Source organism: Sus scrofa, chromosome 10 (genome assembly GCF_054392235.1).
Source record: "Sus scrofa isolate SSC_HxYL_T2T_F1_AM1 chromosome 10, Sscrofa_HxYL_maternal_Yorkshire_Landrace_v2.0, whole genome shotgun sequence".
Taxonomy (NCBI): domain Eukaryota; kingdom Metazoa; phylum Chordata; class Mammalia; order Artiodactyla; family Suidae; genus Sus; species Sus scrofa.
Window position 1 is genome coordinate 76934085 of NC_139392.1, and position 22944 is coordinate 76957028.

The 22944-nt window shown below is 43.6% G+C and overlaps 2 long non-coding RNA genes across 6 annotated transcripts in view; one reads left to right on the top strand and one right to left on the bottom strand.

Annotated features, from left to right (window-relative positions):
* The window catches only part of LOC102166141 (uncharacterized), a 123829-nt gene that overhangs the window by 85589 nt on the left and 15296 nt on the right, over positions 1 to 22944 (top strand). For all 3 annotated transcript variants that reach the window (XR_014818025.1, XR_014818023.1, XR_002336362.2), the window contains one exon: positions 13300 to 13407. This is a non-coding gene — a long non-coding RNA (uncharacterized LOC102166141). The remainder of the gene's footprint in view (positions 1 to 13299; positions 13408 to 22944) is intronic.
* Positions 89 to 9502, bottom strand: LOC102166227 (uncharacterized). 3 transcript variants are annotated; one of them, XR_002336361.2, is made up of 4 exons: positions 9391 to 9502; positions 6805 to 7559; positions 6473 to 6667; positions 89 to 5150 (listed from the first exon to the last, which is right to left on the bottom strand). It is a non-coding gene; the product is annotated as an uncharacterized LOC102166227 (long non-coding RNA). The 3 variants fall into 3 exon arrangements; XR_001304295.3 differs by lacking the exon at positions 6805 to 7559; XR_014818034.1 differs by lacking the exon at positions 9391 to 9502 and having other exon boundaries at positions 7087 to 7183.

Consider the following 22944-nt stretch of genomic DNA (forward strand, 5'->3'; position numbering starts at 1 on the left):
TTCAGGTGTGAAAAGTCCCCAGAGGGAGAAAAATGTCCCCAAACTATACTCTTACATAACCCAATCATACGCATAAAGCCCTGAGTTCAACAATTTGTACTATTTTTTTTTTCAACTAACACATTAGCAGGTTTTACAGGTATTTGCTTCTTATTCATTTTTGCATTTTATTATGGGGTTCTTGGGAGGAAGAAAAGAATCTTTAAGACATTAAGACATAAAAAAGATGTTTTCAGGCACCGTGATTTGCAATCCAAGTTATTTGGGGCAGTAGGAAGGTACACAGGTGGCTTATCCCCATGCTCTTAAGGTGACCCAGCAGTAGTGGAGCCTCACAGCTGGACACAGTCAGGGAAGGAGAAGCTCTGCCCAACCCAGTCATCTCAGGCTGCCTGGGCACCCCCAAAGCTGTGCTTCCCTAAGGAGCAAAATCAGAGCCCTGTGAGGGTGGGGGAAGGAGTGGGGGGGGCAGGAAAGTTCATCAAAACAATCCAGCCAATCACAAAAATTCTAAACTGACAAATAACAATAACAATCCCTGGGGCAGGGGAGTGAGGAAGTAGGAGAGTGGCTACAATATGTCCAGTTTCCAACAAAAAAATTATGAGACATACAAAGAAGCAGGAAAGTCTTGACCCAGATCCTGGGCAGGCAACAGAAACAGACTGGAAGAGCAAACAGTAGAATTAACAGAAAAAGACTTTAAAGTAGCTTTTATAAATTTGAACAGTGAAGGGAAGGAAACTGACTAAAGAAGCAAAAAAAAGTATGATGATAACATCACATTAAAGAGAGAACATCAGTGAAGAGTTGGACCTTAAATAAGTTCATGTGTAAATGAATGAATGAATGAACAAGTAAATGAAAGAATAGACTTTTAGCAGCAGGACCACCCCTAACATTTGCAGAGTCTAGAATAAGAGTAAAAAAATAGAGGCCCCGGAGTTCCCGTCGTGGCACAGTGGTTAACGAATCCGACTAGGAACCATGAGGTTGCAAGTTCGATGCCTGGCCTTGCTCAGTGGGTTGAGGATCTGGCGTTGCCGTGAGCTGTGGTGTAGGTTGCAGACGAGGCTCAGATCCCGCGTTGCTGTAGCTCTGGCGTAGGCCAGCAGCTACAGCTCCGATTAGACCCCTAGCCTGGGAATCTCCATATGCTGCAGGAGCGCCCCTAGAAAAGGCAAAAAGCCAAAAAAAAAAAAAAAAAAAAAAAAGTCTATCTACCACATAACTAAATATTTCAACATTATAAATCAAATTAACAGGCTGCTAAATAAAGCATATTTTAACCTCATACTTTGAAAAATGTCCTTTCACATGACTTAGACACTTGAAGTATGCTCGTGAACAACCCAGCCCACCAGATTCAAGTTCAGTCTCCCAGCTTCCTCCAAGATCTGCTTTTGGCCACTGGAGGCACATCTATCCTCAAACCTGATGAAGAGGCCTGTGCAAGCCCTGGAGAGCCATTGGAGCAGGAAATCTCTGGGTGTTAGACCCCAGAGACTGGCCTAGATTAGAACAGCAACTTTCAAATTTTAGCAGGCAGAATCCCCAAGAAGGCTCCTCAGATGCGGATTGCTGGTCCCATCCTTCAGAGTTTCTGGTGGAGTAGTTCTGACTGGGGTCCAAGAATCTGCATTTCTAACAAATTCCTCGATGATGTGATGCTGCTGTTTGGGAGACCACATTCTGAAAGCCGCTGGTCTAGAAAGAAGTTGGGCCATGGGCTCTGGGCAGGCATAGCTTCCTTGCCCTTTGGGGAGGGCCCTTTGGAGGTGAGCCAGAGAGGGGTTTTCTTAAACATGGGGCCCAGGGCAGGGCTCTCTTGTCCAGTGCTACCTGGCAGCAGCAGCAGAGATTGCAGAGGACAATGCATAATGAGGTGCCTGCAACTCTGAATGCAGCCATTTTTGCAACACTGGCATCCAGTCATTTCACCAGGAGACATGTAGTCCCTCGCAACTGACCAGCCACTTTACTCCAACCAAGTCCAAGTGCCAGGGGGCACGAGGAGGCTCTCATTCCTTCTGTCACCAGTCATGGGATGACACAGCAGCAGGGTCAGCTGAGGTTCCAGTAAGAACAGGGATTACTTTGTTCACTCTGAGAAATGCTAACTAAATTCACTTGAGCACAAACCTTTTTTCTGGAGTCGCCTCTATTAACATCATGTGCAGATATTTTGGGAATCTGCCCTTTTCTAACAGCAGATTCAACTGTCTCTCCTGTCAGACTTTTAAAAAGGTAGCCAAATGACCAAATAAAATATTTTTCTTACTTTCTCTAATCCAGAAGTAAGAGATGTCAAATGACTAAGCTTTGGCTAGTAGAGGGAAAGCTAAAAACAAAGTGACTTGGTGAAATCCCGGGGCCCACTGTCTACACTAAAGAGGCAGGAGAGTGGTCTGCGAGCGTTCCAATTAACCCCGCCTGGCTAACTGCACTTTTGTCCGACAGATTTTATGATAAAATCTGCAGCTCTCTTCTGACTTTGTATCAGGCACACCGAAGCTGTGATAGGCTACTTCTATTTTTTTTAAGCTCATGCATTCTTTCACCAGGATAGTTGTGACTAAGGTCTGAAAACACCAAGTCACGAATGAGCCAAATAACTGAGTCTTTGTCAGTAGGCCCCATCTCTCCCACAGCAGACTTGTGCATCTTGAACTTCTTTTCCTTCCCTGTGGTCAGGCTGTCACCATCAGCCCTCTCATTTTCCAGTCACAAGCCAGCACACGGAGGGAGTGACTTTCTCAAGGCCGCCTGACCACTCATCTCTCCCAGGCATCAGGGGAGCAATGTGGAGATGATATGCACCAGAAGATGAAGGGTTAATACACAGCTTATTAGCCTCTTGAAATAAAACCCCCTGAATTCGTTCAAGGACATCCTTTAAATTCCATTCCTCCAGCACTTTGTTTGCAAGAACATAAATAGCTCCTCTTCAAACACAAACTGAAAACCCAACCTAATAAAAGAGGTAAAACTGTTTCTGGACTGAAGTGCTTATTGTATTTGCACAGGTCAGAGCTATAGTGTTCACTCTGATCTCACTTTAAATAAAAGGCAAAGAATTTGAGTATAGCAGACTTGGTCTTAAGATTCCCATAAAATAGGGGACATTTTTCTCCAGCCACTGTGACGATGCACTGAGTCCTAGAAGGCTGCCTGTTGGTCAGCAAGCACTGGCTGAGTTGCTCAGATGCCCTGGTTGTAAAAGCGATGGACTATCCAGGGGAACTTGAGCGAAGAATTAGAAAAAGGAAATAGTTCCTGCATTGCTGTTGGAACTCACCTTAGATCATGAGCAAACCATGATGATAGTGGACAGAGAGAAGGAACCTTCTCGTAGATTCCTCTCTAAGAGGAGGCCCAGTGCTGTTTTTTCATTCCAGTTATAACTGGAAGAGCTGCTTACATCTCATCGAATTCAGTCTTCTGATTTTGCAAGTAAGAAAACCTAGACCCAGCTTTCGAGCACGAGCAGTTTGCTGTAGGTAGGTAGGCAGGAAGGAAGAGAGGGAAGCAAATAGCTAGTTTGGTAGAGAGCTAGGTAGGGAGGTGGGAGGTAGGTAAGCAGGTGGGAGGCAAGGAGGGAGGGAGGAAGGAAGTTCTCTACAGGAGCCAGTCCCCTCCTCTGGCTACAGCTAGACTTCTTTATAAGCTCGTCAAGAGATCAATAAAGGGTTTAGACAATTCATTTATGAACGCTTCTCACTTCATTCTGAAAATAGCAACGTGGTTATCTGAGGGGCCTGGCTAAGCTCCGGAAATAATATCGTAGAGTCTTTGGACGTAGCCTTAAGTAGAGGATTTGCTGGTAACTCTTGTAAATATTCTCTTCTGTTTTTCTGAATGTTCCTAAAATTTCACATTTACAAGAAAGCAAAAGGAAGTGACTTTATGATACTTTCCAATAATTTATCTGAATATTCTCGGGCTCCCAGCTGCTTTCTTCTGGCCTCTGTTTGTATTAGCAACGCCTCATGACACAGCATAAAGTGAATCTGGACAGAAGTTTCTAACACTGGTGAAAAAGAAGCACAACCAGTAGATTGCTGAAGTAATTTAAAAAAGAAAAGAGCCTGGGATAGTGCCCTGAAGGAGAAAACATCCCCTGATGTCTTGTCTTGTGGCAGCAGTAGACACAGATGGCTGGTGAAAGACAAGAGCTTCTATGGAGTGGGAGGAGTCTCCTCCAGAAACACAGCTTCCATTATCTCAGGAGGGCATGTAAGGACACGATTCTTGGCTTCTGGACCTTGCAGGAGAATCCGCCTGTTCACCTCGCGCTAACATCCACTAGGGGGAGGCAGGGTCCTTCTGCAGATTTCTACTGGGAAGAACTTGCCCAACAGCAGTCATCTGAAGTACTAAGTACATCTACTAAGTACTAAGTACATCTACTGAGTACTCAGGAACAATGGAAGCTGGGAGGGGATGAAGCTGTCACTTCTGCCTCAGCCACACCTCTCTTTGAGGAACTCTTAATTCATGGGTTTAGCTCTTCCTTTAGCAGCCTGTCATCGAGGGTTTATACAGTGTGTGTCTCAAGTCAGACAATGGGAAGAGTGGACATGAACACACACGAGGGGCCAGCCTTACTTCCGTTTTGGAATGATAGGTGGAAAGTGGAAGATAGGAAGCCTGTGATCTCCATTTACTAGTTGAAGACTGGTCAGCTTTCTCACCCCTCTTTCCTCCTACCTCGGTGATCACCTAGCAGTTGCTTCATCCATCTCTGACCTCAGCCACACACAAAGGTAGTTCACCTTTTTAGCAGGCAAGTGAAGCAAAAGTCTTTTTCCTTCAAAATTATAACTCCTCCTGTAACCGATTTCTGCAGTTTTGTGTTAAAGAGACATTTCTTGGGAGTCTTCAAATGTCCCCTATTAAAACGCCACAGATGTATGAGGGGAAAGTATGTTATAGTATTATTTACAGTAGCAAAATCATAAGGAGACTAGTTGCCCCATACCGAGGGAATAGAAGAATGAACAATGATGAAGCCACAGGATGTGATATGATGACAACTTTAAAATCATGCTTTAGGAGGCCCCAGGTGGCTCAGTGGGTTAAGGATCCCAGCATTGTCACTGCTGTGGCACAGGTGATTCCTGGCTCAGGAACTCTTCCTCTTGCTATAGCTGCAGGGAAAAAAAAAAAAAAAAAAAAAATTAAACCATGCTTTAATAATTATTTTATTTTTATTTTTGGCTGCCTCAAGGCATATGGACTTCCCGGGCCAGGAATCAGATCCAAGCCACAGCTGCAATCTATACTGCAGCTATGGCAACGCTGGATTCTTCAATCCACCGTGCCAGACCAAGGACCAAACCTGCATCCTGGCGCTGCAGAGACACTGCCAATCCTGTTGCACAGTGGGAACTCCAGTAATAATTTTAATGACATAAGAAATGATTGCCAAATAGTGTTAAGTGGAGATCTGATATTAAAAAGTGATCTCAATTTTTTTTTTCTTTTTATGGCCACACCTACAGCATATGGAAGTTCCTGGGCTAAGGGTCGAATCGGAGTCACAACTGCCATGGCAATACCAGATCCTTAACCCACTAAGCGAGGCCAGGCATCCTCACAAATACTGGGTCAGGTTCTTAACCCACTGAGCCACAGCAGGAGCTACATTATCTCAATTTTTTAATTTAAAAAAAAAAAAAAGCAGAGGCATCAAAATTCTGAGATCCGTATCTCTGAAAGGTAGAGTTACAGAGGAACTTATATTTCATCTAATTTCTTGTATTTTCAAAAAAAAAAATCCTGTTAATGTGAATATGTATTAATTTTATAATCACAGTTTATTTGTATCTATCACTATTCCCAAGAAAAGTGATAGTTTGCCTTTTGTAATTATCCCAAAAAGGGGGGGAGGTTTAAACAGTTAACCAAGAGCAAGAAATGGTTGGCAGGAGAAGGCAGGGGCAGGCATGCAGGGAGGGGTGGGGAGAGAGTCGGGGGATGAGAAGGAAAAATTGAGAAACAATCTTTTTCCTACCACCACGGTGGTAGTAGGACATTAAGGCCTCATTCCACCTGCCTCCCTGGGAGGAGGGCAGTGCTGGGCCCAGCCAATCACTGTTCTCCCGGGTCAGAAGTCAGGAAAAAAGAATGACATTATTGAAGATCTTGCCTAGTGAAAACAAGGCCTTCAATTAGAGACAGATTAATACATGGACTTTGAGATCTTTGTTTTGATGGTTCTGCAAGGTAAAGAGAACCGGAAAAATTAGTTACCATTTCAAGTTTTATTTTGACTCTGCTCAGCTCAATTCGCATTGATTGTAAATGGCCCAAATAATGTTTAATAAGCTCTAAATGGCTTTCTGTCCTTCACAGAACTCATTTGGTCATTTACAGGTGTCTGTGATGGGGCGTGTTTGATATATAGAAAGACATTTGTATTGTGTACCATGAAGTGAATATGTTTAGCAGGGAAGAAAAGGAACATTACCTGGTAAAGTGATGTCAGCAGGAAATTTCTACCTGGATGAGGGCGCATTTCAAGCATTTATTACTATTTGAAAGAAAGCTTAGAGGTATCTCTTCCAGATAGATACAGGAAGTCCTTCTTTGAGCTAATTTCCTTCCAAGATTTTTGCTAGGCTAACAGGCAATCCAGAGAGGCAATGTCTTGAAGGAAAATGATCTGGAGAGAAAGAGGCAAGAAAACGAGAATGGCTGATTAGGACCATCAGTAAACAGGTGAAGGAGTACCTGGGATTTATCTAGTGAACTATGCGAATCTCAACAACAAGTGTGCCAGCTGCTTGAACAGTATCTTACCTGGAGAAGGGCTCCATGGAATGAGAAAAGGTTGTCAGGGTCTGAAGGTGAATGGGGAAGGGAAGGTAGGTGATGAAAATATGCAGACTAAATAATGGCTTTACCAATGGAAAGATTTGTGAAGCTAAAGAGATCAATCCAAGATTATAAGTAATGAGCAAAAAAACATAGAAAGTTGTAGAAGACAGAGTTCCGCCCAAAGCGCCTGAAAGCCCAGCTACTTGGTAAGAACTTGGCGCCCTCCAGTGATGAATCCGAAATCCCATTCCCTGTTGTCCTCACCCTGCCTTCAAGCCATGGCCCCCAGTGGGGACAGCGGAACCATGAGAGCCATTGCATTGGCCACGTGGACTCATCTCTAGACTTTGCACTTGTAAATGGTTCCTCTGTTGCTCTCCAACTTTCTTATCTCTTTGTGGTGGATCTTATTGATCTGCCTGGACTCATAACTGTAAATGATTAACTGGCGGAAACTGAATGCCTAATCCTTTTGGCAGTTTCCCCAAACAGATACTTTCCCTCAACAGCCAATATTGTGCCCGTTTATCAGAGAAGCTTTTCTTTCAGATTGTAAGATTGGTCCCTTTGGAAAGTGCCTTTTTATTTTATGTATTCATTTCTTCAGCTCAAAGAATTGCTGTGCTGTGGTTGCTTCAGGGTCCCACGTAAGAGCCAAGTCATAGTGCCTTAATGCGGTTATCACAGGCTCCTTTGGAGGCTGATGGAGGAACCAGTGTGCAGCGAGGGTGTTTTCCCTGAGGGAAGAAAACAGCATTTTAGACACCCTGAGAGGAAAAAAGACCTTTGTATGCCTGGCAGCCCTGGGGAATTAGGGCTGTGGTGATTTTACACCAAATAGGGGCTATGTGGTGGATTGTCGAGAAGGGATCTCAACAATTTTGTAAATGTATGACAAGAATCAGGGACCCAAATAGATAATATTAAGCCATTTCCTCTCTCAATAATTAGATGGCAGAAACAGCTGCTTCCCAGCAGATCCTTGATGGCAGCAAATGTCCATGATCTCACAATTTCACTGTTACAATGGTCTGCTCCCCCCCCACCCCAGATGAAAAGGAAGAAACCAGAATTCATTTCAGACAGCAGCAGAAATAACCTAAATAAGCTCAGAGAGAAAATGTCTTTAAATGAAGGCTTAAAAAGCATGGAATTTTTTGAAGAAGAGGTAAGGAATATGTCATAGAAAAACTCAACATAGCCCAATTGTCTTAGCTCACTTTTCCTAGAAGCAAAGCCTAAAAGGGGGATTCTTGCTTCTGTGACTTCCTGGCTTGTGCTCTCAGGACAGGGGAATAAGAGAAAAGAGTGGGTCTGGAGGTCCTGGGGGAAAGGCTAAGCAAGAACATAGTCGTAGATGGAGACCAGCTTCAGTATGGCTCCCAGCGGGACACCCTAGAGCACAAATTGCACCTAAATTAGGCGCCACCTTTAGGTGAGGAGGCTGGCCTGTGCCTGCCCACCATCTGCTGCTGTTAAGGTACAGCAGGTCTGTTAGGTCAGTCAGGGTGGGTGGGGAGGCTCCACAAGGATCGCAAGTTGGCTGGGGCAGAGGGAGTGGAGAAGTCTCCAGAACTGGGGCAGCTGTGAGTTGCAGCAGCTACAGGATGGGCTCAGTGGCTGGTAAAGAGGGTCTGGATGGGCCACCACAGCATCCACTGTACAGGCAAGTCTCAGGCCATGGCCTGATGCCCAGAGTAGGACCTTGGCTGGGCAGAGGCTACTGTAGACATTCACTGAAAGCCATTCCCACCTTCACCAGAATGAGAGTCCTTCCTTTTTGGAAGTACAGGAGATAAAGTTAAATCAATAGAATTCTCATGTGACAAATCAGACAAATGTGGGCCAGATGCCTGCTAACTCGTCCAAGCTTTATAACATGGAGCAAATCATTCACTTTTTGAAACCTTGGCTTTCTCACATATAACTTAATAATAAATATAAATAAACTTATTATTAGAGATACTACTTTAAACAAGATTTTGTATTTTAATGAGCTTAGCTCAGTACCTGGCACATAGTAAAGGCCCTGTAATTGGGAGTTATTATTAAATTGGAAGACAGTTTTTCATCGGTATGTATCTGATCAGAATTGTAAAATGATGCCCCATCAATGGGAAATTCAGTAATTTTACCAGCACCTAACATAACATGTCTCTTGGATCTGGCTGTTACCAAGTGCTTTTGTAGGTGTGACCTCATTGACGTCGTTTTAACAGGCAGGGAAACAAAGACCCAACTCAGAGAACACATCAGCAAAAGCCTCTGGACACACCACCACAAGCGAGAGGCCTCCTGTAGATCTTGCTTTCTTTGTGTTGACCAATTCCCAGGGGGCAGATTTGTCAGCTCTTCCAAGGGATTGGGTGACATCCAAATTTCATGTTGGAAAGCTACTTAGTGTTTTATCTGTCCTGGAATGAAAGAATCATTGAATCAAGGGAACATTACATATTCAATGGCTTCCCAAAGGTTTAAGTGTTGATTTATCTGTGTTGCTGGCAAAGCCAGGCACATTGCCGACCCTCACTCACACAGGCTTAGCACACGAGCTGGAGAGAATCATACCTTTTATCCGAGCCCCAGGATCCATAATCCAAAAGCAGCAAGAGGCAGCAGGCAGCTCAACCCAATAACCTCTCTTTAGTCTTCCAGCTCAGAAATTGGCCAACCAAAGTGTAAAGACCTAAACTGTGAACACACATTGCTTTGTAATGTGCCGTTGATGTCACAGCACAGTCATTTGGAAAAAGTGAGCTGGATCCTAGTTTTCTTTTCAGTAACTAGTTTGAAAGAAAAAAAGTATATATATTTTTTAAGAGCACATGATAACAAACAATAATTAAGCTGACTTTTTTTCTCAGCTGAATGTTTTAGAGTATCATATAGTCATTCCTGCATTCACAGCAAAAATTAGTCTCTACATAGAGGTGAATAATTTTTTAAGTTGCAACTTTGCTTGGTAATCTATTCCTAAATTTTACAGTTTTCTCTTCCAGGAATTTATTCCTCATATTGGACTTAGACCATTTTTTCATAAAAGTGTCTCCATTTTGTCCTCAGAAAAAATAAAGACCATTATATTACTAAATACCATTGAATAGTACACCTTTGCCCATGTGTGATATTGGTCCATTCCCTCAAAGTTCTTCCATGCAATTCAAATAATCCCAGATTACTAATTTCTTCAGTTCCTCCTTATGCATTCTTGTCCATACATAGGTGACATCAATTGTTTCCAAAGTTCAAAATAGTTCTGAGATTGTGTTATCCAGGATTGGTGCTGTCTTTTCAGGCTCTTTCACAGAGAACCTGATTCAGGGGTACCTGGACTGTAGGCATCCACAGTGCTTGGGAGGGCCCAGTCTCCTCTGAGACGGTAGTTAAGGCTGTGGGAGTGGGGGGCAGATCTGAGTTGGGATCCTGGCCATGCCATTTACTGGTTGTTCATGCTTGGGTAATGATGAACACCTCTGTGCTGAAGAAATGAGCCTAATAACTACCCTGTTTGTTTTTTCAATGAAATGAGACAATACTGTGGAAAAATAGACATTCCAACAATATTAGAGACTGTTAAACTATTTCTAATTACATTATGTGTTCATCTGCCACCTGCCTTAGTGATGAAACAATATAAGATTTTTTTGGACAAAACAACATAAGATTTTGAGTTCACACCTATTTCTTCCTCATCTTTAATTTTCCCTTTTGAATGTTAATGTAATGAACGACATTGACATTCCTGGGCCAAGGATCTATCTTGTCTCCTTTGAGCCATTCAGAGAAGCTTCTGGCTAAGTCACATTTAGTCTAGAATCCTCTGGTCTTCTGAGTAGCACACTCAAGGCTCTCTAGGATATGCTGAAGAAAAAGTATTCTAAGAGCCATGAAATTGATCTCTGGCCCAGGTTTTGAAAGAAATCAGTTCAGAGGGAAATTTAGCAGAGAGCAAGTATTATTTCTTTTTCTTTCTTTCTTTTTTTTTTTTTTTTTTTTTTTTTTTAGGGCCATACCCACGGCATATGGAGATTCCTGGGCTCAGGGTCAAATTAGAGCTGTAGCCGCTAGCCTACTCCACAGCCACAGCAATGCCAGATCCTTAACCCACTGAGTGAAGCCAAGGATCAAACCTGCATCCTCATGGATGCTAGTCAGATTCGTTTATGCTGAGCCACGACGGGAACTCCGAGCACGTATTATTTAGATTTCAAATAATAGGATCCCCAAACATTGTTTGGAAGAAATCTTAGAGGCTATCTCCACCTGTGCCTAAATTCTCCTTACAAGGTCCTTGGAGAGTAATCATTCAGTTCAGTCGACTTCAGATAGCTTGACTTGGCAGAAAGTTCATCCATATTTTGAGCTAAAAATCCTCCACTATAATGACATCTGCTCATTGGTTCTCACTCTGTCCTTAGCAACCCTACATCCTTGAAGGTGAGTCAGATCCCTTTGCCATGAGACAGATCTTTCCTATTGAACATATCCATCTGGTCCCCTCTATACCCTCCTTACCATATTTTGTTTCAAATATCCTCAGTTCTTTCATTAAAATGAAAAAAGTTACCTTGTACTTAATCACTTTAAGTACCATTGTAAGTAAAGGTTATTAAAAATCTGATCACACACATATTTTAATCCCACCTCAGCCATTATTTTGTAGCCAAGAGCCTAGAGTGGTGGTTTTCCTCCATAATCTTTTAGCTTTTTTTTTTTTTCAGCCATGCCACAGGCATGCAGAAGTTCCCAGGTCAGGGCTCAAACCCAAGCCACAGCAGTGACAACATCCAATCTTTAATCACTAGACCACCAGGGATTTCTGCTCTAAGAAAAACTGAAAGGGAACTCAGATATTTAGGGCCAAAAAATAGAATATAATGCACTGAATATTGCCACTCTGAGCTAACTTGGTATGCATTGTGTCTCATAGGGAACAGTAGCTTGCTTGGTATGACCAGAGGTCCCAGAATCGGTGGAGGCTGCCATGCCATTTTCAAAGATTCCCCACTCCAACCTCCTCCTTCCCAACCCTACTTAAAGCATATAACTACTTAAGTAACTTATAAGGCCATTATGGTTTTCTACAGTTAGCTTGTACCTTCCTTGTCTTGACAAATGTTTCTGGTTTTAGGGGGAAATTATTCCAGGGAAAGAAATTGCTCAGGTCTCTAAATATTTTGTCACTACATCAAGATAAATAAACATATTTATAAGAAACAATTAGGAGTTCCCGTCATGACTCATGGGAAACAAATCTGACTAGCATCCATGAGGACACAGGTTCGATCCCTGGCCTCGCTCAGTGGGGGCGTTGCCGTGAGCTGTGGTGTAGCTCGCAGACTAGGCTCAGATCCCACGTTGCTATGGCTGTGGTGTACGCCAGCGGCTACAGCTTCAATTAGACCCCTAGCCTGGGAAATGCCATATGCCATGGGAATGGCCCTAAAAAGACAAAAAAAAAAAAAAAAAAAAAAAAAAAGAAGAAAGAAACAATTAAAAGTAGACGGTATATCACCACAGCCATAGTGGACATGGGGGTGGAACACAAAGGCCCACCTCAGGGTAAAGTGCTCCTCAGTAGTGGGATGAAGTTCCGTATTTAGTTTTCAACCAAAGATATTTTGGAGGAACACTAAATAAATGAGGAAGACCTAGGTGGCACACATGATCACTATTGGAGTGTCCTGACTAGACAGGGTATGTAATTCCTACCCTGTAGAATGGCACCCAGAGCTGATTCATTTTGCTTATGTCTCTGGTTAGAGACACACTGATGTACTTTTTTCCCCTAAATGTTGCATTATGTAGAATTGTTACCCGACCAGTTTTGTTTTCTGGATGCACAGCAAACTAGACACTGATAGACTGAGGTTTGCAGTAGAGACAAAAGTTCGTTTACCAGGCAACCAACCAAGGAGATGGGAGAACAAGTCTCAGATCTGCCTCCCTGAAGCTGAGGGGCTTAAGGTTTTTATGGGATAAGGAAGCAAGGTGGTCTTAGGCACGAGGAAAGGTGATTGGAGATCGGGAAAAGGTGAGGTAATTGGTAAGAGGTGTATCTGGGTTACATGCTTCTTCATGGGATGACTTCAAAAATGGAGGTGCTTAACATGACCTGCGGGTGGAGGTTTTTGGTCCTCTGATGTCGTCTGAACATCTGTGCAAAGCCTGGTTTTAGGGTTGGTGGTCCCAACTGGTCTTAGTCTCAAGTGGACAAGATCTGAGTCCACGTTCCTAAAAAAACAACCTAAGCCCTCATTACTATAGCAACCCATACATCAGAGGTGTTATCTGTAGAGGTGGTTAAGGAGTCTGTGATAAATTACACAGGCTATGTGAAGCTTGGAGGGTATGCAATTAAAGAGGGGAAAAAAGAAAAGAAAGAAATAGCTAAAGCGAGCTTAATCAGTGAAGGCAGTTTACAAGTAGAGGGCTTTTTTAACATGCTGTTCCTTTATCTGTTGTTCTGTAAAACAGGCTCAAGAATTTCTGCTCATCACCAGCCTCTGTTAATCCTGTGGGAATGGTTTCCTAATATCTTCTTAAAGCTCAAGGCTATTTTGATTTCAGTATTTAGGAGAAGTGGTAAGTAATTCAGATACTTGATTTTCTCAGAGCTGCCTCAAAGGATTCTTTAATCTAAGAAAATTCTAGCCTCTTAAGCATTACCTCCAGGGAAGTTGTTATAAATTCAGAAACATAGCATTATGCCTCATATAGAATTATAGGATTTTTAAGGTTAATTTTCATCCAGACTTTGACTATTAGCACTCTCCTCCTCCTCTTGCTTTATAAGGAGTCTTTTAAAGAAGAAATGAAATTCTAGGTCTATCCAATGCCCAAAAGGCGAGAATTGGTGAGATACAGTTGTGGAAAGTTTTAAAAGTCCGTGCTGTGCTATTTCTCTGGTTAAAAAATATTGTGAGCCTGATGATACTCCCTTGGGATTCCTTAAAATTATTCCGTTAAAAAATAATAATGATATATAGTTGTGAATGAGGCACCCTTATAAGATTAATTTCACTACCCAGCTGTTGAGATGCTTGATATCATTGTATTCACTCTATTCTTTTTTTATAGCACCTTCATTTATTTATTTCAGTGTAGTTAATGTTCAGTATTGTGTTAGTTTTAAGTATACAGCAAAGTGATTCAGTTATGCATATATATTCTTTTTCATTCTTTTTTATCATAGTTCATTACATGATATTGAGTATAGTTTCCTGTGCTATGCAGTAGGTCCTTGTTTATTTTATATATATAGTAATGTACATATATAATCCTAATTTTTTCTCCCTTCTGCCCTCACTATCCCCTTTGGTAACTGTAAGATTGTTTTCTCTGTCTTTATTCACTCTATCCTTGACATGACATATTCAAGAAAAGAAAAATGGAATCTCAGTATAATGAGATCGAGACTGTTATTATCTGATCGATTTTATGCAACATGAAATCTTTTAAGAAACTCAGTGAGCTTTGTCATGAGTCTCCTAAGCACCATATGGTGCGTGCTTTCAAATAATGAGATACGTGCAAAAACCCTGCCATGACTTATTTTTGTCCATGGCTGTGATGCCTCTTAGTAATTCACAGGCTTTTGCCAGGAATGTTAGTGTTCCTGATGTGATCTACAAGGCGTGGCCAGTTGTCACGTTCCTCATAAGAACAATAGCCTACTTATTTGTTAAAGCCAAGGAAAGTTCCTGGAGATGAATGTCAGTAAACCCTATCTATGTGGCCACACGTGGAGTCAAAATATAACCAAGGTTCTGTTCATCTGACCAAAACAGGGAGCCAAATTATTCTCAAATCTATTCAAACCTGTTTTACTCAAAGCATCACATTTCAGCTGCTTTTTTGGTCTTCATTCTACTTGGTGTTTAAAAGAGCCACCTCAGTCTTAAGGCATAGCTTTTATCCTATTCTAGACCCTTGGCCAATGGATGCAGACAAAAATTTATAAATTAATGAATAAAAAAATGCTCGAGGAGTTCCCGTCGTGGCGCAGTGGTTAACGAATCCGACTAGGAACCATGAGGTTGCGGGTTCGGTCCCTGCTCTTGCTCAGTGGGTTAACGATCCGGCGTTGCCGTGAGCTGTGGTGTAGGTTGCAGACACGGCTCGGATCCCACGTTGCTGTGGCTCTGGCGTAGGCCGGTGACTACAGCTCCAATTCAACCCCTAGCCTGGGAACCTCCATATGCCGCAGGAGCGGCCCAAGAAATAGCAACAACAACAACAACAAAAGAAAAAAAAAAAAAAAAAATGCTCGAAAGAGATAAATACTTCCTCTGCATCTTTCATAAGGTAATATGACTCTCTCTGCTTTTCCCAAAACTCAGAAAAAAAATTGCTAAATGTTTAATCCAGCATTGCCAGTTAAAGAAAAAAAAAATTATTGATGAATAGATTAGATCTGTTTTTTTTACCTATTCTCAAAATGTCTACCTAGTGGAAAGCCTGTAAAGAAAGCAAGACTTGGGGTTCCCGTGTGCGTGCAGTGGTTAACAAATCCGACTAGGAACCGTGAGGTTGTGGGTTCGATCCCTGGCCTTGCTCAGTGGGTTAGGGATCCGGCGTTGCTGTGAGCTGTGGTGTAGGTCTCAGACGCGGCTCGGATCCCGCATTGCTGTGGCTCTGGCGTAGGCTGGCAGCTACAGCTCCAATTTGACCCCTAGCCTGGGAACCTCCATGTGCCACAGGAGCGGCCCAAGAAATGGCAAAAAGACCAAAAAAAAAAAAAAAAAGTTTATTTCTCATGTGGAATTTTCATAGAATGTCACATGTTAGGCAGAACTTTATAGGCAACTCTTTATCCCATGGGTAAATCCACCTTGCCTTGTTATTAACCTCTGTTGAAATAAATTTGGAGAAAGAACGACCACTGAGGCAGCTCCTTCCATTTCTTGAACAGTCACAGAAGTGCTCCCACATATTGAGCTGAATTCTATCTACAGTTTCCAAATCCAGCTTGGTTTACTCCTCTTCCCCCGACTGCCCTTCCTCCATTGGGTGGTAATTCTCAAAGCCCCTTCCCCAGTGTTTCTGCAGAGAGCCCCACATCCCTGATGACTTCATGCACTTGTTCAATCACTGATGAAATGTTTATTAAGTTTGTATCATATACGAGGCACTTGGGACATGAAAAAGGGAGGGGACATAGTTCTTGTCCTTATGGAGCTAATGGTTTTTAGGTAAACACCTGAGAAGACATTCACCCTCCAGTACAGTATGTACTTCCACAGAGGTCGGCCAGACTTTTGGAAAACCTAGAGCAGGAACACAGTGTCTTGGTTTGGGGGTGGGATGGTCACTAGAGAAACCCCCTCGAAAAAAAGACACTTGAGATGAGTTTTGATGATCAAGTTGGAGTCAGCTAGGTGACTAAAATAACCTCACAAGGATCCCATTTTCCTGTCGCCAGGCACTGAGTCAAACCCCTTATATGGCCGCACCAGTGGCCTGTGGAAATTCTCGGCCAGGTGCTGAATCCAAGCCACAGCTGTGACCTCCTGCGCTGGGCCTGGGATCCAACCTGCACTCCCGCAGCAACCTGAACCACTGCAGTCAGAATCTTAACCCACTGCACCTGGTTGCCACGGCGGGAACGCCTAAACCCCCTATAGACGTGGTCTCATTAGTCCTTAGTAAAATAGTAGAGAGTGATTTCCCCCCCACCCCCACCCCGCCTCATTTTATAGATGAGAAAGTGGAGGCTTAGCAGTGGTAAGTGCCCTAAGCAAGTTCACACAGCAGGTAGCAGAGCTCTCTGAGAGGTGCTTCCAGCCAGGAAAACAGCACGCGCGGAAGGTCTTTAGAAGGGAAGCCCCGCGCAAGTGGGACTAAGCATCTGAAACAAAACCAGCAGGTGCGGAAGAGAGGGTGGCTGATGTGCTTAGTGGGCTGCAGCCAAGCCATGCAGGGTTGATGAGCTAAATGTTTTGGATTTAATCCCATAGGTATGAAAGCTCTTGAAGGACCCCACACAGGACAGGGGGAAAGAAAGAGTATATTTATATGTGGAGGCTCTGGTTGGTTTATTTTATTTGAGACCCGGTGTGGCCAGTTTGCATTACTTGAATACCATCCATTCCACCAGTGAAAACATCCGTTATGCTAATGAACACCCCCTTTGTGGTGAAGATTTCACTAATAACATTTGAAGTGCTAACTCACCCCCCTCTGAAGTGTTGATCCCTAATTAGAGTATTTCAGATGCTAACCAACCACCTTTGGAATGTTGATGCCTGATTAAGACACTTCAGATGCTTCCTCACTAGTCTCAGGATGTAGAATATATGAAAATATTTGAAACTCAGACAACCCAGAGATGATGTAACCCCAGATAGGGCTGGCTACCTGATGAAACAAGAAAGACGTGTCCCTTTGTGCATGTGTGCATTGGAAGCAAGGATGAGCAGAGTCACGCTGAGGGTGACGTGGCTCCAGTCATTTCCTTTTCCTGACCGGGTGTGCGGGTGATGAGTTGGAAAAGCCTGAGCCTCTGTACCCTTTGTCTGAAAATCCTCATGACACTGGCTCTACAAGCAAGATGTTTGCCCTCACACCTTTTCCACAGCTGGGCAGTGCGGATGTGAAGTTGTGGCAGACAGGCTGACACATCTGAGAACTGAGAGCAGGATCTGAAACAGAGGCTCTGGTGGCACCGTGTTTCCGGGTGGCTGGCCTTAAGGGAGTGGTGCGGTCGCTGGGCTCTACTTGGGGAAGGGAGACTTATTCTGGGCTGAAGACAGACAAGCCCTAGCACCCCTGCCATAAGCCGCCCAGCAGGGTGTCTTTGTGCCTCCCCTGAGTGAGACTTGAGTAAGGTCCCATCTGCCTTCCTTTTACGTGTGACAAAATCAACTCAACATGGCACTTCAGAGATGGCATAGAACCCTGTGGGACCCCTTGGGTGGAGAGAATCCCATAAGAACTCTGGCCCTCATTCCCAGAAAAGCAATGGAAGAGCACATAAGCACATACATGATTTTGTATGTAGTTTCAGGAGTATCCTGGACCTCCTCCTTTCCTAAAAGACTGTGTATCTTTCGGTGCTGCTTAAGATAGAAATATCTTGGAGGGCAAAAATACCACTATAAAGTAAATGCCTTTTATATAACGTCACCTCATTTCAAATCAGATTTTTGCTCAAAATAAAGACAGAATTATCTGGCCTTTGGAGTGTCTGAGAGTGGCAAAAACAACCCAAATTACTCATTCCTGCTAATGTGTGGCCAAGGTTGGGTGCTTCCTGGCAAGGATGCTAGAGAAGGGATTCCTATACTGGAGAGGAGCTTGGGAACGATGTTCTGCTGTGGGCCTGTCAACTCTTAACAGTTGAACTTCCTATGATCCTGGAATCCCACTCCTGGACATATATTCAGAGAAAACTATAATTTGAAAAGATACATGCACTCTTATGTTCATAGCAGTACTATTTACAACAGCTAAGACGTGAAAATAACCTTTGTGTCCGTGGACAGATGAATGGATAAAGAAGATGTTATAGATATAGAAAAAGAGATATATGAGGGAGTATTACTCAGCCATAAAAAAGAATGGAATAATGCCGTTTTGCAGCAACATGGATGGACTTAGGAATTATCATGCTATATGAAGTCAGAAAAAGACAAATACCATGTGATATCACTTATATGTGGAATTTTAAATATACAAATGAACTTATTTTCAAAACAGACACAGACTCAAAGACAAAACAAACTTATGATTACCAAAAAGGAAGGGGGGGGAATAAATTAGGCAGTTAGGATTAGCAGGTGCAGACTATTATATATAAAATAAATGAATACTGAATACTACATTCAGTATTCTGTAATAAATCATAATGGAAAAGAATGTGAAAAAGAATATGAATATATACATATAACTGGATCTCTTTGCTGTATACCACAAACTAACACCACACTGTTAATCAACTACACTTCAATTTTAAAGAAAGAGTCTGTGAGTTACCATTTTGAGGTACCTGTCAAGGAGGAGGAAGTTTCCCACTCTACCCCTGCTGTGTTCTTGTGGATGGACTAATAATAAAATTGACATGAGGCAGATTAACAGGAGAAAAATAAATTTTAGAGCATGCACACAGGGGTCTTACAGGAATAAGACCTAAGAAGTGGCCAAAACAGCTTTTATACTTTCTAGACTTAAACAATTTGTGAGGAAATCACAGGACAAAGAAACTCAGGTTTTGGGTGCTCAATTAGTGAAGAATCTAAAGAGTTTGGGCTTGAGGTAATCAACTAAGAAACTCCGAAGTATGGTTTGGGGTTCCTGTTGTGGCTCAGTAGGTTACAAGCCCAGCTAGTATCCATGAGGATGCAGGTTTGGTCCCTGGCTCCTCTCAGTGTGTTGATCCAGCATTGCCTCAAGCTGTGGCGTAGGTCTCAGACACGGCTCAGTTCCTGAGTTGCTGTGGCTGTGGTGTAGGCCGGCAGCTGTAGCTCCAACTCAACCCCTAGCCTGGGAATTTCCATATGCCTCAGGTGTGGCCCTGAAAAAGGGGGAAAAAAAGAATTGGTTTGTCTGTATAGACTTCTCTGCCTAATTCCCTCTGACCATAAGGGTGTCCTGTTACCTCCACATGCAGGGAGGGCTGAGAGATTGATTCTCTGGGCTCACAGGGACAAAAGAGGGTCAGAGTTTCCTTCTTGCTTCGGCTTCTTCTCAAGCAACTTCCTTGCAAGAGAGTCCGTATGCCATTGTGGCCTATTTTTGGAGTGGTCCACCCTGAGCCCCAGCACACCTGTATGACCCAAGGAAGGAGATGCTGGAGTCCTCAGGAATCACAGAGAATTCATCACTCCACATGTGGGTCAAAGCTTGTCTGAAGTCTAGGTCTCTGTCAGGATCAGTTCTAGCGTCCGTGAGGTCAGTATCCCCACTTAGCCAGCCCACTCACTCCAACGCCCTTAAGGGGGACTAGGGGATGGGATCGGGGGCAGGAAGAGCAGGGAACAGGAAGCAGACCTAGGAATCCAATTTCCTCCAGAACTAAGACAGAGAAGACCAGTTAGGAGGCCTTGAGGGCTGGAGATCTAGTCCTAGGGAGTAGAGATTCAATTTCCGCTGTAATTTGTTTCCTCCTCACCCCCTCCTCCATATACTTCCCACCCAGGCAAAAAGAGGGTAAAAAGATTCTTATTTGGAGAAAAAGAAGAAGGCATATGCCAAAAATAAATAAGTAAAACATTTGCACAGACATTGACAACACTGAAAGCGTACAATACCATGTCACTGATAATTACTTTGGAGTTGTGAGTTTATAAGTTTCATATATGTATTTGTCTTTATGTGTATTTATCTATACATGGGTTTGCCTGTGTTTTCTGCAGTGAACATTGACTATTTTTAAAAAAGCAATAACAATATTTTAAAATACAAATTCTTATTTAGAAATACAATCCGTCGTTGTTGGATGCAGGTCCAATGGATAACCCAAGACCAGAAATTGAAATCAGTAGATTAGTGATGATAAATACTAAATAATTAATACTAATTAATATTAATGATTAAATGATTCTGGGAGATAAGTGGCCCTTGGTTTCTTTGAATGCCTAGAGATAATCACCAGCACCAAGGAGCCTAAGTAATACATCAAAGCAACTTCACATTCAACAAACTGAATATTGCCAAATAGAGTCTAAACACAATCTGACCATGTATACTTTCAAATATAATGTCGGCCTTCAGTGACAGAAGAATCCCTGTTTGGGTTCCATGTGGAAGTTCCCGGGCCAGGGATTGAATCTGAGCCACAGCAGTGACCTGAGCCACGGCAGTGCAGTGACAGTGCAGGATCCTTAACCTGCATGTTGCCAGCCTCTCTTTATCCTGGCATATTTCTAGCCTCTGTCCTCCTTCTAGAGCTACGTGTAGTCTTAGGAGAGGTTGGGAACAGCCAAGTTGGCCCCCACTTCTAGTTTATTCTCACTTGCAGCAACCTCCTCTAGCTCCTGTGATCTGCTGAGCTACTCCAAGAATCTTGACCACTCTCTGCCTCCATTCATCCTCCCCACCTGTCAAAACCCGAGTTTCAGTCCTGTGTTTCCACCTTGCCTGCTGAAATTCAAGATCAAGTGCTTTTTATAGGAAGATCCAGGGAACTTAGAAGCGGAATTTTCTTTGTTTAAAAGCATTTAATGATTCTCTGGAGCAAACCTTAGGTGGGCCCATGTTCATTGATAAGTTCTCATTTCAACCACACTGTCTTTCAGATGAGACTTTATGGTCCACAGGAGTAGAGACTATATCTTCTCCTTCTTTTGGATCCTCTACTTCATTGTAAAGCTGAGCACTGAGTGGGTAGTTCATAAATTCTTCTTCCCACAGCGCAGACATGACAGGCAAGGGTATCTGCTAATGCCATAGTCTTCAAACAGCGATCCCTGTCGTGGAGACCAGTGAGAGAATCCCTCCTACCACCACATATGTGGCAAGGATCTTTCTAGGAAGAGTGAACAGATTTGTAGGGGCCCGAGGATGGCAAACTCTTCAGAATTACAGACTTTGGACTCCGATCATCCACCCAGCAACCCAGTGTCCTGTGTCCCTGGTGCAGTACGTCCGCTCCGCTCCACAGTCAGCCCATGAACACTTAGTGCACATCCGTTATGTGCCTGCACCTGGTTGGTAAAATGGATCCAAAGATGAACCAAGGGCAGTCCCTGCCCCTTGAGTAATCCAGATCTGCTGAAACTGAGATACGAAAGCTGTGCCACAGTGTAGGTTTGCACAAAGGGCTTCCCAGTCATAGTGGGAGGAGAGGAAAGTTTCCAAGGAGAGCAAACATTCGACTGGACTTTGAAGCACAAGTAAAACCAAACCAATAGAGCCTTGAAGGAAGAGCACTGGAGGCAGAGGGAAGGGCATGCAAAAGCACAGAGGAGGAGGAGCAAGGTACATATGGAGAAAGACATCTCCCGTGGGCCGGAGCCTGGGAGGAGGCGGAGCAGGGACGTGGCTTCAGAGAGAGAGTGGCTGGAGGATAGACAGGGGTGGGGTGGAGGGTGGGAGTGGCGGGGGCCTGGGGGATGGGAAGAGGTGGCTTCCTCTCCGGGCCTCTCATGTCATTTTCCTTCAGCCCAGGTGGCAGGGCTCACTCCCACCATGACATGAGTCACTGCCTGTCTCCCTGCCCAGACCTGAGAGCAGCCTGATGGAGCAGAGCGCTGTTCCTAACTCGTTCCTCTGGACCAAGTGTCAACAATTAGCAGCAGATGAGGCCGGGCCCGCTGTGTCACCAGCTGCCAGAAAGGCAGCTCTGGAGGCGCCATCACCTCCCAGACCTTCCCTGCAGACAGATTCCTGCCTCAGGAAACAGCACAGCATACTCGGAGGGGACACACACAGAGGAAAAATAGGGAAAAAACTGCAAGAGGCCGACCTGAGATGTCCCAGACAGGGAGTAGCTGTGTAAAGCCCAAGGTCTTCCACGGACATTCCAGAAAAGCTGTTAAAAAAGAAAAAGCAAAAAACAAAAAACCCCAGCTTAGTTACCTCTTCTGTTCCTTCATGAAGGACTCTTGGAAAGATTGTGAGAAAAGAGCAAAAAGGCCCATTTGCTGGAGAGGAGGATGACCAGGTGTGCAGAGTAGGCTCCTTCATAAGAAGGAAAAGGGTTTCGGAAAATGGTGTCATCTGTGAGGTTCTTTCTGTACAAAAGCAGGTCAACCAGGAGACCACGATGCTGTTGGAAATGCAGAGATCCTGTCTTTCGAGTGTGCAAAGGTGACTTGTAAGCTGCAGTTAACCAGTGGTAGTTTGTTCTGTTAACTAGTGTTAACGACTGTTATTCGTCTGTGCAAATATCCCCCAGAGAGTTGACAGATCTCTTGGGATCTAACGCTTTTGCCATCTTTGGCTCTTCAAATATTTATGGAGGCTACCACATGCCAGACCCTATTCTAGACACTGGGAATACAGCAGTGAGCAGCTAGTGTATCATCCAGCGGTGTGAAGTCACCTAACCACGTCTTACTAATTTTCTCATACTGCAGAGCTAGGAAGGCAGGGAGAGAAGGGCGTGCAGGCCGAGGAGTTGGCTGTCAGCAGTCACAGCCTGCCTGGATGCCAAGGTTGCTGGAAAATCTGGAGAGAAAC